Raw genomic sequence first — 16,334 nt, forward strand, 5'->3', positions numbered from 1 at the left:
AGTGATAGAAAGATACATTTTGCCTCATCACATGATGAATCTGAGTGGCATTCTTGAATTTGATTTGGGTAAAGTTTCCAAAATGTGATCCTGAAAACTAATCCTTGAGCGTGTCTGATGGTACTGGCATAGCAAGGCATGTGGGATTGTAGCTCCTCGACCAGAGATCGAACCTGCACCGCCTGCGTCGGAAGGTGAAGTCTTAACCACTCTACCTCTAGGCAAGTCCCGGGGAAATTTATTGAAAATACTGATTTCAGGGCCTTTCCCTACCTGAAAGATTCTGATTCCACATTCTCAGGTATTACTCAGAAGTCTGTCCTTGTTGCAAGTACCAGGTACCTGTGGTCCTAATACCATATTTTGAAAAACAAGAGCAATGGGACAAAGACATTGCTAGCAGTTCTCGACCTTTGCTGGTATCAAAATTGTCTACCAAATCAGCATTTTCAGGGATGTGGCTGGCAAAGTACATGTTGACATTGGGTGTTTCTGATGTCCCCTTAAGCAGTGTTTCTCAGTCTTTACTGTGTAGATGAATCAGGGATTTTCTTAAGCCCCAGGTTCTGATTTGGCAGGGTTAAGGTAGGGCCTGAAATTCTGCAAGTCCAGCACAGTCTCCGGTGCCACTGCTGCTTCTGGTCACTTTCAGCAGCGAGACACTGAAGGCTGAGAACCACCTGGGTATTCAGTTTGCATATTTTAAGACTGTGCCCTTCCGCATGCACAGCAAGCATGAAAGGACCTTCTGTTTCTAATAGGATTTGTGTGTGCTAATATTTCTCATTTTGTCCTGGGCTATGCAGAGTTCATCTTCAAAAGGCTCAGAGAGAACACAGTCTAGTTCCTAAAGATTGGCACACACATCTTCACATTTTCCACCTAACTAAACTTCCAGGCTTTGGGTCTTATTTAGACTCTGAAAAAACAAAGGAAAGTGATCAGGATCCTTTAGAGAGCTCACCCTTAGGGTGACCAACTGTCCTGATTTGCCCAGAACTGTCCTGGTTCAAGCACTGGAAGTATGACCCTAGCAGCCATACTTTCTGGAGGAAAAAAGACTTGTAACACCAATAGCTTTAACAAAAGTTCACAAGTACAGGTAGGAAACCAGCTAATTCAGCCTGAGGGCTCAGGAAAAGACAGGTTAGAGGAGGCCTCTTGGAGGCTTCACCGGGTTGGGGGCTGAAGATGAAAGCGGAGGGGGCATTGAAAGGCCAGGGAAAAAGGATGTGCGGAAGTACAGAGAAATGCAGGGAGGCGAAAGACCCTAGCTTCTCAGAGCCCTCATCTGTTCTGAATGCAATCCTGTTTTAATTCAATATGGTGATGAAAAATTCTTCCTCCTGCGTAAAGCTCTTTGGGGAGAGAAGAAAGCCCCATCCTGCAGCTATAAGAACATTCTTCTTTTCTCATAGCCAATTCTTTTGTTATTTTAGAAATGAATAATTTTCATGATTCGTTCATGGATATTTTTCTCTGGCCATATTTCTTGGCCTGGTTTTGGTTTATTCACGCATTCAGCAAGTATTTCTCCTATACTTTCTATGTACCAGAACAGTTCTAAGCACATCCAGTGTATCAGCAAGCAAACACCCCTGCCCTCAGGGAATATACATTCTAGAACAGAAAATAGACAATAAGCAGTAAGAATTTTAAAAGTAAATTATGTCTGCTGGCAGGTCAAAAAGATACCAGCAGGTAGAAATAATTAAGAGTATAACTTTGTACAAGCGGTCAGGAAAAACCTGTCTGATTCAATGATGTTGAGCAGAGGGCTGAAGGAAGTGAATGACCATCCAGGTGTCTGGGGGAGGATGTTTTATGCTGAAGAAATTGCAGTGCAAAGGTCCTGCAGGCACTTGACATTTGCAAGGACCAATAAGGAGACGAATGGATTCAGAGTAGAGTAAACGAGGCAGCTGAGTGCAGGAGGAAGAGAGGTTGAGAGGTGGATACATGGGGACTAGATAAGGAGTGACACTGAGTGAGATGGGAGCCCTTTTGGAGGTGATCTGGGCAGAGGAGGAACATGAACTAAAATATTTTTAAAGCATCACTTTGCTTCTAGTGAGAAGTGACTGTAGGGTAAGTGTACAAGTAGGCAGATTGGGGATGAAGCTACCCCAGGCAAGAGATGATGATGAGTCTGTCAAAAGTGGACTCAGGGCAGTGGTAAGGTGGGGCTCTCTGTGTCTACTGATTCCCCTCACAGTCACTCCCTTCAGTGGTCCAGGGAACTTCTCCAACTACCTGTGTGGTCTAGGCGGATCTCTCCACCCACTTGGCTCCTCCCTTGCATCATTTATAAAATGATGCCAGACAGTAATATCTGCCCAACCACACTCATAAGGTACTTTTGAGAATTAAATGCTATCACAGCATAGAACAGGGCAGAAACGCAGACAAGTCAGAACCCACCAGTGAGATGGCTTATCTGCCAGGGCAGAAAAGATGGGCTTCTGTCTTATCACTGCTCCAGATAATTCATGAAGGGGGGATGCTGAATGAAAAGGTAAAACCTCAAATCACAGATCGAGAGGAGACTGGTCAAACCCCATTTCTCTTAGATCAGGTCATAAGATGCAGAGATAAAGGTGGCTTTCCCAGACAACTCAGTAAGGTCAGAATACTAGTTCTGAGTCGTCTTCTCCCAAGCTGCCCATTCAAATGTGGTGACAAATGTCCCTATCTTGAAAGTGAATCAATGCACAATGACTCTCAAAGGAGAAGGAAGAGCAGGGCCTCAGCTACGAGGCTACAGCAGCTTTCAAGAACATCATCCCATTAGATCCTCCCAAACTTTCCATGAGGTTTTGAATTCCCCTCTTTTACAAGTAAGGAAACAGAGACTCAGAAAGATAAGCCCAGTTACCCTAAGTCACATGGCCAGCAAGTGCCAGGAAAGAATTCCAGCTCTTCTAGGTCCTAAACCGGTACTCGTTCCCCTGCATTTAATGAAAACCTCTGGAGAGGGCAGGATTGGTTTAATTTAGGGAGGTGTTATCTCAATTTTTCCAATTACTCTTCCCGAATCCCTGCAGCAAGGGATTCAAAGGAATGCTTTTGATTTGTGAGTGTTGTCTAGTGCTTATTAAAATTTCTGAGCTTTTACATTGGAAGTTTCAACAGGCTTACTGGCAGACTTTTGAAGTGTTGAGCGTAAATTTTAAATCTAAAAAACACTGTCAAGCCAACTGTGCTGACATATTTTGAGAAAGTGGTTGGAAGAGTTACGTAAGTGGGTGCTTTACAGAGAGACACACGCTGAGGCTCACACACTACAGTTTTCTGAGCTTTAAGAGGAAAGAGCCCGCGAGCATGAGATCAGGAAGGTGCTGAAACTGGTGCAGGATCATAGGCAGAGCTGCAGTTGATGAGCACCTAGGAGTCTAGTATTGCTGTTCACATGGGATATGTGACATGTTGCTTGGTGTTAACTTTTAATTGATGTATTTTTTTAATGTATTCTTTTGAATCAAGAGCTAGAGGGAGGTTTTAAGAGGCAAAAGCTTCTATCTGAACACAAAACACAGGGTAAAGTCTCCAAAGCTTGGGATATCAGCGTATTCTCTGGAGCTAATTAAGCATGGCTGAGTTTGATGGAGACTGAATGGGCCAGGTGAGCAAAGGTTCCTTCCACTCCTGATTTCCCCTGAAGCACAGAGGCCTGGGAGCTGTTGGCTTTCCTATACCAAAGCCCTTGGCAGGATGTTGGTACCATGGACCCAGAGCTCTGGTCCTCTCCAGCCCCCACCGTGGCCATGTCATCACCACTGACATGAGCTTTCACACTGCTTCTGATTTGATCCCTGAGTCCGTGGGATGAAAATCCCATCATGACTACAACTGAAGTCTTCCCAATCCCCTCTCCCTAGAGACTGGCCCATCTCACCAACCCCATTTCTGGTCCTTCAGATCTCACCAGGTCCCTCCACACTGCCACTTTCTGGTGGTACAGAGTCCACTCCGTACCTAGACTCTGGAGGAGTATAATGCCCTGCCTGGACTGTGCTAGCCCTTTGCAGTGTGAGGGCTGACTACAACCTAAATGAGGTTATCCCCTTCACTCATGGCAAATAGATGGGGAAACAATGGAAACAAAGAGACTTTACTCTTGAGGGCTCCAAAATCACTGCAGATGGTGACTGCAGCCATGAAATTAAAAGACACTTACTCCTTAGAAGAAAGGCTATGACCAACCTAGACAGCGTATTAAGACATTACTTTGCCAACAAAGGTCCATCTAGTCAAGGCTATGGTTTTTCCAGTGGTCATGTATGGATGTGAGAGTTGGACTATAAAGAAAGCTGAAGTGCCAAAGAATTGATGTTTTTGAACTGTGGTGTTGGAGAAGACTCTTGAGAGTCCCTTGGACAGCAAGGAGATCCAACTAGTCCATCCTGAAGGAAATCAGTCCTGAATATTCATTGGAGGGATTGATGCTGAAGCCAAAACTTCAATACTTTGGTCACCTGATGTGAAAAACTGACTCACTGGAAAAGACCCTGATGCTGGGAAAGACTGAAGGCAGGAGGAGAAGGGGATGACAGAGGATGAGATGGTTGGATGGCATCCCAGACTCGATGGACATGAGTTGGAGCAAGTTCTGGAGTTGGTGATGGACAGGGAAGCCTGGCGTGCTGGGATCCATGGGGTTGCAAAGAGTCAGACATGACTGAGCAACTGAACTGATCCCCTTCACTCACCCATCCTTCCATTAAGTTCCATTACTGAGTTCCATCCTTCCATTACTGAGGTTCCATTAAGGCTCATCGCTTAAGCTGTGTTAATTAAGGCAGTCAAGGATATTGTTAGTAATTATGATAGTTGCCATTTATTGGATGAAGATTTTATAGCTAGATCTGGATTTCACCCCCTATTCTGATATTTACTAGGTCTATGACCTTAGACAAGTTAAACTTTACCTTTATGATTCTTATTTTCTCATGTATAAAATAGAGGTCATGAGGTGTGCTGTGCTTTAGTCACTCAGTCATGTCTGACTCTTTGCGACCCTATGGACTGTAGGCCACCAGGTTCCTCAGTCCGTGGGGATTCTCCAGGCAAGAGTACTGGAGTGGGTTGCCATGCCCTCCTCCAACGGATCTTCCCAACCCAGGGATCAAATCCGGGTCTCCCGCATTGCTGGCACATTCTTTATTGTCTGAGCCACCAGGGAAACCCAGAGGTCATAATAGTGCTTACCTTATTCTTAATGTATTGAGTGGCTACATGCATGAGTTACAGTTTAGTTTTAAGTAAGACAGGGCACACAAAGTACTTTGCAAAATACCCAGTACCGAAGCACTCAGTTAATGCTGGCTGTGACTCTGTGGTCGGAGTATGTACAGTCATGAACTACCCAATAGTAGTATGTGCTGAGTGCTCTTCCAGGGGCTTTATGTCCATTGTGTTATTAATTCTGAAAACAAAGGGAAATGTGCAAGGAAAGCAACATCAGACCCATTTTACAGATGCAGAAGCTGAAACTTAGAGCTTCTAAGTAATGTCTCAAAGTTACACACTTGGGAAATAGGTAAATGGCTGGAATTTGAGCCCTGGTGAGTTGGATTCCAAGTCTGAGCTCTTTTGTCTTGAAGGTGTGAATGGCAATGAAGCTCTTGAATGACAGCTCATTGTAACAATAGAAGGGTTGGTGGTCATGTCCTCTATGATTAATTGCCTCATAAGTGGAACAGATTGTGAGTGTTGCAAACAATAAATACTCCAGGAGTACAGAGGAAGAGATGATTGTTGAGGCAGGCTTATTAACAAAAAGCTTTATGAGGAAAATTTTCATTTAGTTTCTTTAACCTTTTTTTCCTGCTTATCAAGCAATACATGTGCACTATATAAAACTTCAAAGACTTATTTCACTCCCAGCTTGATTTCACTGTCCTACTTTTTTCTTTATTTCTAACTCTTTTCACTACCCCATATATCGACAGCATAACTGAACAGTTACAAATTTTCAGTAAAATCATCTGGTAATATCTACTGGGATTACAGCAGCACACACCCTTTGACCCAGCAATGCTACTTCTGAGACTGTTTTTTAGAAATAAAACACCATTATGTGAAGATATATATGTAAGCATGGACATAGTTCTTGTAGTGTTGCTTACAGTCACCAAACAAATTAGCAACTAGACAAATGGCTTTAGTCTGTCAATAAGGGGATACTTGATAAACTATGACTTATTAATGCTAGAGACCTTAGTGTGGCTATTCTAAAGGCTGGATTTGATTTTTCTATAATGACTTGAATAAAACTGGCTTAGAATCTTAACAGTTTAGATTTGGGAGCCAAATCTACTTAAACAGATGATAATAAGAAGTAAAAGTTTATGTTTGCATTTGATCAGAAAAAGACATTTGCTGAATTGGGAAATTGGAACTGACTATATATACTACCATGTATAAAACAGAAACTAATGAAAACCTCCTCTATAGCACAGGGAACTCAGTGCTTTGTGGTAATAAATGGGAATGAAATCTAAGAAAGATAGGATATACGCATATGTATAACTGATTCATTTTACTGTACAGCAGAAACTAATGCAACATTATAAAGCAACTATATTCTAATAAAAACTTTTAAAGAAAGGCATTTGCACAAGCATAGACTGGCGACACATGACTTATCAGCATGTTGTCTGACATGGGTTCAGGGGCTTTGAACATTACGAACTGAATAGAACCCGACAGTATCAGGGAAAGAAAGCCTAGCGGTCTCTTGGGCAGATCTAGAGCATTTAGAAGAGAAGGAAATAATTCTGTTCTTCTCTAGGCTGACTACATCTAGAGAATCACATTCACTTTAAAACAAGTACATTCACCAAGGCAGTAAGGTTGACATTATGTCATTGGAGAAATATCTGAAAAAACTAGTTTTTTCTCCTAAAGGAGAGCAGACTCAGAGGACTCACTGTAATTGTCTCCAAATTTCATGCTACGTAAATCATTAGACCTTTTCTCTGGAGCCTCAAAACTAAAACCAGGTTCTGTGGATGGAGTCCAGTAGGAGCTGGGGGTTAGCTCAATGTAAGGAAGATATTTTTCACTATCAGAGTTGATCAAAAGTAGTAAAATTACTTGTCCTGAAGATTCCAGTCTTCTGTTTCATCTTTACTGGGGTTGAAGGAACTTGATGGGAATAGTGAGAAAGGAGTCAGGGGTTTGATGGGAGCAGTGTGGTGCCTAATATCACATCCAAACCCATCTACAACCCTAGTCAGAGAATTTCCAAGCTTGTCATCTCATCCTGAAATCTGGTTTTCAGTTGTGAGGGATTTGGAGAGGCAGTGTAAAACCATGCTGTAAACTCCAGCTGTGGAGTGGGACAGACCCAGGCCAAGACCCTGCCTCCCTTCCTTACCTCTGTGTCTGACTCTGGCAAACGACTCACCTCTCCCAATCTGTTTGTGGACCTGTAAACTGAGATAACTACTCTTTGGGGAAGAAAGCAATACTCTTTCTATTTTACAGATCCACAAACAGATTTGGAGAGGTTGGTAATTTTTTATCGTATGTACACATGATTGCTGTTTCAGTTGCTAAGTCACGTCTAACTCTTTTTGCGACCCCTTGGACTGTAGCCTGCCAGGCTCCTCTGTCCATGGGATTTCCCAGGCAAGAATACTGGAGTGAGTTGCCATTTCCTTCTCCAGGGGATCTTTCTGACCCAGGGATTGAACCCCGGTTTCTTGCATCTCCTGCATTGGCAGGTGGATTCTTTACCACTGAGCTGCCTGGGAGCCCATATACACATGGTAGCACACAGTGACTTTTCAATAGGTATTTAAGTTAAATTATATGGATTATTCTTGTCTTTCTTATTATCTAGAGTCATTTTTTAAATAATTTTCTAAAAAAGTTTTAAAAAATGTTTGGCCATGCTGAACAGTATGTGGGATCTTAGTTCCCTGACCAGGGATCAAACCCATACCCCTGCTGTGGAAGCATGGAGTCTTAACCACAGGATTACCAGAAAAGTCCCCTGTAGATTCATTTTTAATAGAGGAAAGCAAGAGGATTTTCTGATTAATCTTTGAAAGAACTATACATTTCTCTGATTTAGAATATCATATTTCCTAAGATTTCTAAAGTTCATAAATACCGTATTAGTCAGTTCACTTAAGTATATTTGGTTGTTTTCCAGGTTTGTTTTTTCCAGAAAAACAAAACAAAACAAAACAAAACCCTGAATCTGGAGTCATTGAATCCAAATCCAAGAGGCCTGGCTGTCATGTCTTGAGCAGGTAACTCTATAGAGTCTCGGTCTCCTTCATAAAGTAAGAAGAAACACTTGTATACCACCTCATTCATGCATACACTTGTATGGAAGAATAAATAGTAGAACACAGGTAGAAGTGTTTTTCTAATTATAAAATACTTGTCAATTAGGAACTAGTATTGTTGTCACGACGAATAAAATGGGCAAAGGATATGATTTCCCTGGCCCCAAAATCTCAGACTCCCAAAGGCAGGACCATTCTGAAAATATAATCCTAAACCTTTTAGGGTACAGGAGTATGTTTGCAAAAGAAAAGGAGATACCATTCCCTATAAAGGTCAGCCTTGTCAGCTCTCCGGAAAATCTTTTGTAACCATGATTTACCTTTCCAGGTAGAAGAAGTAGAAAAGGTAAAGAAGCAAGAAGTAGGAAATGCTTTGAGTGTGACAAAGTGTTTGCCCAGTGCCTTTCTTAAGCGTATCTTTTCCTATTTATGTATTTGCTTGCTTAGTTAGTTCTAACAAATTGAACATTCTTAGTCGCTAATTATGAAAGCAGAGAGGGGTGCACTTGAAAAAGGAGGGCTGGGTCACAGCAGACTAAAAACAGGCTTAAGGATTCAAAAACCTTTAGCACTGGATGGGATTGATGAGCTTCTCTGGTGGTGCTGGTGGGAAACAAATCTGCCTACAATGCAGGAGACCTGGGTTTGATGCCTGGGTTGGGAAGATCCCCTGGAGAAGGAAATGGCAACCCGCTCCAGAATTCTTGCCTGAAGGATTCCATGTACAGGGGGACCTGCTTACACCAAAGGGAACAATCCAGTAAAGATGTAAAATAACTGGCCCATAGCTGTATGATTGGAGGAACAGCACTAACAGTGCTCCCCTAAGGTTTGTGCTTTGGGGTTTTGTTTTGATTTTCTAAGAAGAAAGCAAAGAGGAGAAAGAAGGGGGAAAGGAAAGAATAAATCGTTTAACTGAAAGGAAAGCATTTCTGTTCCTCATCCCTTACAGAAGAACCTGGAACATTCATGAATATGTTTGAGAAATGCTTGATTTTTAATAGAGGATAAACCTTTTTTCCCAAGAAAATCAAACATCAACATCATCTTCACTTTTTAGACTCTGTTCTAAAGGGGGATAAATAGTAAAAAGTTTTTAAAGTTTCATGCTATAAAATATTTTTTACAATTCCATTCCCAACAGTGGAGAGTTGGAACAACACAAGTGTGCAACCAATTAGAGGATATTTGAGTAAACCGTGACTTAGTCTATCAAACATATAACCGCTGCAAGTGATATTACTGAGATGATGAATAAGATCAGCAAATACTTTTGTCATAGTGAAGCAAGAAGCAGGACAACACTGTGTGGACAGCATTGATCAAAGAGAGGATTCAGAGTAGGAATCGACTGTATTGGAGGAAGGAAAGAGATCGAAGTAGGTCAGTAGATATAAAATGAATGAAGTTAAGGAATCTATAAAAAGGTGTGCATTTCCATAGCATTTTATGGAGAGACAAACAAATCAAGGAGAGGTGGGCAAAGTTGGAATAATCTGTACACTTTTGGCTCCAGGAGTGAGGAGGCCAAGAACATCATGGGAGGTTGCAAAGTAGGGTTCTGGCTTCAATATCAGCTATACTGGGGCTGATGAACTGGGATTAACATGTACACACTGTAAAACCGGTAACTAATGAGAACCTACTGTATAGCCCAGGGTGGTCTACTTAGTGCTCTGTGGTGACCTAAATAGGAAATCCAAAAAATGAGAGGATATATGTATACGTATAGCTGATTTGCTTTGCTATGCAGTAGATACTAACACAACATTATAAGGCAACTATACTCAATAAAAATTAATTAAAAAAAATATCAGCTACACTGAGCACTCCCTTTGCCCAGTGGCTTTGACAATGAGGCACCTTCCTTATGATAAGAAATTCCATGTGTAAATGTGAGAGGAATGTGAGAGGCACAGCCGTCAATATCTTGACAGACAATTTCTAACCGTGAAAAGAAGGTATCCATATGTGCCAGGAGACTGCAGAGTTTTTTTTTCTCCCTTGGTTTTGTTGCACTCAATCCAATGTTTTTCCCTCCACACAGTCACTGGGACACACTGAGAGAATTGTTGCCTGGAAGGCATGTTCTATACAAGCTACTGCCTATGTTAGCTGGCTGGGATTGAAGCAAGCAGGCCAGAAACCAGAAGTCAATAGGTACTGTGTGTATTCACAGTATTATCATCAAAAACATGTATACATGGGGAAAAGCCAGAAAACAAATACACTCTGATACCAAAAGCAATTGCTTTTGGATGATGTAAATAGGGATGAAATATTTTTTCCTTCTTTTGACACAGCTGAGAGTTTTCCATATTTCCTTTAGTGAATGCAACTATTGTAATTTATACAATGTTGAGAATAACAAACACAAGACTAGAGAGCGGCACCATTTGGTGGAGAAAATTTTCCTTCATTTTTAGTTTTAATTTTTTCCTCATTATTAAAGTGATATATGCTTATTGTAGAAAATTCCTGGTACTAATATCACCTCTAGCTTCATTTCACTATACTTATATGTTAATTTTTCCTGGAATCAGTCAAAAATCCTCTTTAGAAACAGAAGGGATATCATTTCCTCAATCTCCCATTCTTTTCTTTTTAGTTATTTTATTGGATTTTAAAAATAATATCAAGGTGAATAAAGAAAATATTAACAATTTTCCCCACTCACAGATATTCAGTGTTAACATATAATTTGTATCCTACCACTCTTTCTCTGTTCTCACACAAGAATATGGTGTTTTTCCAATTTGAAAATGATACTACACTAAAAGTATTATTCTCTTAGCAATACCTGTTCAAGAGATGAGGCACAGAGATGAAGTAATGTGTTTATGGTCACACAGCTAACGAGGGGAAGAGCTAGGATTTGAACCGAGGAAGGTGACTCTGGATCTGAGCTTTCTTTTTTTGGCAGCTCCGTGGCTTGCAGGATCTGAGTTCCCCAACCAGGGCTCAAAAAGGTGCTCCCTGCAATAGAAGTGTGAAGTCCTAACCACCAGGAAATGCCTGGATCTGAGCTCTTAACCTCTGCACATGACTGTCTTTGACAGAAGAGAAAGCGGCAGAGAACTGATCTAAGGGAGCTGGTCAATGATTCTGGGACAAGAGGATGAAAAGCAGCATGCTAGCCTGAGGTGATTTTCCCTCTTCATTCTGAACTCCAGCACTTCTTCCTGACTTCAGATATCCTCTCTGTGAAGACTTTTCTCGCCGTGAAAAGGTGCAGCACTGGACCGCGGGCTCCGTATCTCCTATGTTGGCCGTATCATAAACGCTCAGGAGACGGTGGTGGTCGGTCAGCTGCTTTGGGAGTGTATCATCTACCTGTCCGTTCCTAGCAAGCATCCATGCATCTTGAGTTAAAATCATTACTTGTTGTTTACAGCTTCTGGTTCTTGGAATAATGAGGAAAGATGTCAACATTGTGGCCTACAAACACTCTTGGATTCAGGCTCAACATCATGACAGATAATTTTATAACCATGGAAAAAAATGTACATATGTGCCAACTGACTTGAGACATTTAGTGGTTCTTTTAATTAAAACTCAGGAATTTTAAATTTGTTACTGCATAACCACTGATGATGTCAATGAAGGTTTCATTGATCCTAACTTGTAGGAAATTGCTGTTTATAATGTACACATCACTCTCTTCCTCACCTTTTCCCACCTTCATTCCACTTTCACACATCTGCTTGTATCTTATTACCATGGCCTCTTAAAAAGAGAAAAAGAAGAAAGAAACATTTTGTCCATTAATTACTGTGTTACTATCAGATGTATATTGAAATTCTGATGTTCATGTCTATGAAATAATCATGGAATTGCTGTATGTCACATGAATTCAATTTTGAGTCCACAAATATCTGAGCAGTGCCAAGTGTGCCCTGCAGTATACAAGGAACTGGGGATACAAATTCTGTACATAGTCCTTCTCTTGTAGGAAAAGGGAAAATAGATTACCTATAGCCCAGAGGGCAAACTGTAATAGAAGGATGGGCACACTATGGAGGAAGCACAGAAAAAATAGTGACAAGAGAAGAAATGTAAAGGAAGCCTTTATGGAAGAAGTAGTTGTTTATTTGGGTTTTGAAGTATGAATAGGAGTTTGACAGGTGGTTGAGTAGAAAAAGAAAGTCACTCAAGTCAAAGGGAACCACATTTGCAAAAGCACAGAGGTAAGAAACTGTATCTATGTCTGCCATTTATTGATCATGGACTATGTGGACAGATGAAGAAAGGGTACAAATAAGAATGGATTGGATTCATGATTTTAAGATTTTAGTTTATTTACACCTACTTCAGTATTCTTGCCTGGAGAATCCCATGGACAGAGAAGCCTGGCAGGCTATGGTCCATAGGGTTGCAAAGAGTTGAACATGACTGAAGCGACTTAGCACTATACTTGCTATGTACCAGATATTGTTGTTTTAGGAATAATTTTCTAATCCTCATGACACTTTAGACAAACCACTGGACTGCAGAATTGAAATAAAGCCTCACCTTGAAAACCTAGATGATTGATCAAGGAAAAAAAAGATAAATGTGGTATTATAGAAACAGACTCAAGAACGTTGAAATCCATATGTAAATCTCCTCCAGCAATAAGTCCTTGTGCCTCACAAGGAGATCAGGCTTGATCCTGAGCTAGAGAAAAGGGATTGGTATGTGCAGTTACAGTGTGCCTGGACCTTTTCACACGGATGTCCTGTAACCCTCAACATCATCCCATGAGGCACACAGTGGCCTCGCCATCTACACGTGAGGCTTGGAGAGGTCAAACAAGTTATCCACGTCACACAGCAAGTAGAGTGAGGGGGCTGGAATTTATCCAACTCAGAATCTGTATCTTCATCACATATCTCCCTAGAAAAGGGCCAGAGAGAGCCAGACACCAGGAACTTGCGTCAAGCTGCCCCACCCTGGTATGGCTACAGGTAAAGTAGCTGTGCGTGGTGATTTCTTGGACAATCTGCTAAGGAGTGTGGAGAAAACAGGTGGGAGAAAAGGCTTTCTCTTTGGGGTACTTGGCATTTAAGATAGGTATCTGATGATGCTCATTAAATACTTATTGAAGCCATGTGTCCTTCCTTCTTTTCCCATCATAACATGGGCCTGTCACTGGAGACAATTTATGACATACTACCTCTCCCCCCTTCCTCCAAACAAGCCCTGAGAGATACCAGGGGAACTGAAATTAAGCCATTCTAGAAAAATAGGGATGCGTGGTCATCAGACTCTTAATAGTTGTCATTTTACAGGACTGAAGCTCAAGAACATTGGAATCCATATCCACCAGGTAGGTTTTTATTTTCATTTTTTTTCTTAGAGTTCCATTTATTGTACCTTTGTGATTAAACAGCTCAAACATACATAATATTTTCCCCTCACAATTCCACCTCCCCTTTCCATATCCTCCTCTTCCACTTCAACCCTTCTCTTTCTGCTAACTCACCTCTCTAGTACTGCCCTCTCTGTCTTTGTTACAGAAAAAAACAGAACTGGTACATTAACTCACACAAAGGTTTTGGTGACCAGAGCTGACTTTATATCTGCCAATCCCTTTCAAGGTATATAGTCTCATTTTTAAAAAAGAAAAGGAAAAAGGAGTCCTTGAGACAGTGTTCTTTATCTCAGAGGAGTGACTCCAATGGCAAACTTTCTGACAGTCTTCCTTGGGAGGACGAGCAAGGATAAGGATCACTGGCATTTTGCGATAGTCTCTCCTGAGCTTGGCGCAGAGTTAAGCACTTGCCTATGTGACTAATTCTCACAGCAACCTGCCGAGGTGACATGAGCATCCCCATTCAGAAAAGGAAAGCACGGTTCAGACAGGCGATGTTATTCAAGCTGCTCACTAAGGCCAAGGGAGACGGGAACCAAGGTGCATCTGGTTTTCAAGTTCGAACTCTCTCTGGCACTCTGGTCACATCCCTGCAAGGATATGATGGGGTCTTTCTGGTCAGCAAGGCCTCCTTGGTATCGGATGGTTCCCTCCATCTTCTAGACCTGGGACAGATATAGCTTGCACACAGCAACAGGCAGGACTCTGCATGTTCCTCCAGAACAGAACAAGAACCCCAGAGTTTAACCCATGAACCTGGTTGCTTCTGTGCCTTCACTTTGCCCAGTCTGGAGGTCTTACTGCCATTCAGGTACATAGAAAGTTTCCTGAAATGAATGCATTAAAAAGCAAGACCAGTGACCCAGACCCTACTGTAACATCTTTACACTGACCTGTGCCTGTAAATTATTTCACGGCAAGTAGTCTTTCCCAATTGCCTTCAGGTGTTAGTTTAAGTGAGTAGATTTAAAAAGAAAAGTTGAAAAGATTTTTAAGATTTAGTAAAATGGAGCAATTGATACACACCAAGTCCAGCAATGATGCCCTACAAACCTGTCAGTTTGTAGTAAAGTGACAGGAGTAGCTGAGGGAAATCCTTGCCCCACAGTTGATGGCCACAGACTTGGTCCACTTTGATGAATCACCTAGTTTGAATTATTAGACAAACTAAATGTTTGCCCTGGCCCAGAATTTCCAAAGGCACCTGCAGGATAAAATGATCCCTTTCCTATGAGTATTTAATTTTATAATACACATAATGGTCTCATGAAGCTTCTTGTTCTGAATTTATCAGAGCTTTAAACAAATGTCATGATCTGTTTAAATTTAATGATTAATGTTATCCAGTTAAATACTGTTGATCTTTTCCTGTCATAGCTAAACTTGCCTACAGATGGGGACTTTCTCGTTAGAAATGCAGATGCCTAAATACTGCTTTGAAAACAGAAGAGGGAAAAAGTATGTCTACAATAAATATTGCAGCCAATTAGGTCTCATCATAGTAATTTCTCTGGCTTTGTAATGTTTGTTTACTGAATTTTGTAGGGAAATTGTTGCCATTTCTGATCTCCAGACTCATAAAACCTCCATCCTTATGTTTTCTTGCAATGGGAAGTTATAACAAGAAACATTTTCTTCCTTATCAGATCACATCTCAGTTATGAGTTAGACATTTGCCGATCCAGACCCAAACAGTAAATCTGTACACATTCAAAGAAAACTCTCATACGTTTCCTAAAAACCCACACATTAATATTGCTTACTTTTCAGCGGGGGTAAATGGGGGTCTTAGAGACCTCCTCAGAACAGGCTGGAGTTAAATAATATTGCATGTTTTTCATTTTACTGTGATAAATGCAAAGCTATTAAATAACCTTTTAAAGAGTTGGTGTAATTATCTGTAAACAGTAATGTTACAAAAAAAAAAAAAAGGTCAAGTTGTCCTGCCATTAGATGTTTATGGATATAAACTGGATTTATGTTTCCATAAAACAGGCACCGACTAACTAGATTAATTCTCCACAAACTAAACCAACTGTAGTAATATTTAGACACAATAAAATGATACCAATTAAAACAATTTTATTTTTTGTGTCATATTGATTAACAGCACACTAAAATTAACCAGAGACCTTAAACTCCGAATGGTTGGCAAAAGTCATCCACAGCTCAATATTATTACCAACAAGAAGAGCAGTTAAGTGAGATGGCTGTGCAATAGTATGAATATTTAATTAATAATTAGTCATGTAATTTCTCCTCAGGAGTTATTATCCCTCAAACTGGTTTGTGAATTTAATTATTAGCAGCCTTTTTGTTTCCATGTCCCCTCATTACTGTCAGGATTGATGTAACATAAACTTCATTAAAAATTAAAGCAAGAGTCTTAATTACAAGGCTACCCTGACTGAAGTTAGAATTAGCCAAGTCAGTGATGTGCAAATGAGTGCATTATTTAAGAAACATGCTGGAAGTAGTTATGCTAATGTGGGAGGTTCGCAGTAGCAGACCTTTTCACTTGCAGTTGCATATTCATTAAATGCACTATGCAAATTTAATGTAGCAGTCTTAGTAATGCGTTGTTAATTTATTCAGATTTATTGAGTACGACTTGTAAAAAAAAAGTACAAATTTAATTACTCTATCTAGTAGGGATGGTATTAGGAGATAGCAGAGGT

General features: G+C 40.8%; 1 long non-coding RNA gene across 1 annotated transcript in view; it reads left to right on the forward strand.

Annotated features, from left to right (window-relative positions):
- LOC138443621 (uncharacterized) overlaps nucleotides 1-13,392 on the forward strand; it is a 101,589-nt gene extending 88,197 nt beyond the window's left edge. The window contains exons 4-5 of the long non-coding RNA XR_011258225.1: nucleotides 8,165-8,264; nucleotides 11,227-13,392. This is a non-coding gene — a long non-coding RNA (uncharacterized lncRNA). The remainder of the gene's footprint in view (nucleotides 1-8,164; nucleotides 8,265-11,226) is intronic.
- Nucleotides 13,393-16,334: the final 2,942 nt, after the last annotated feature.

The sequence above is a fragment of the Ovis canadensis genome, chromosome 7, assembly GCF_042477335.2.
Source record: "Ovis canadensis isolate MfBH-ARS-UI-01 breed Bighorn chromosome 7, ARS-UI_OviCan_v2, whole genome shotgun sequence".
In the NCBI taxonomy this organism is placed as follows: Eukaryota; Metazoa; Chordata; class Mammalia; order Artiodactyla; family Bovidae; genus Ovis; species Ovis canadensis.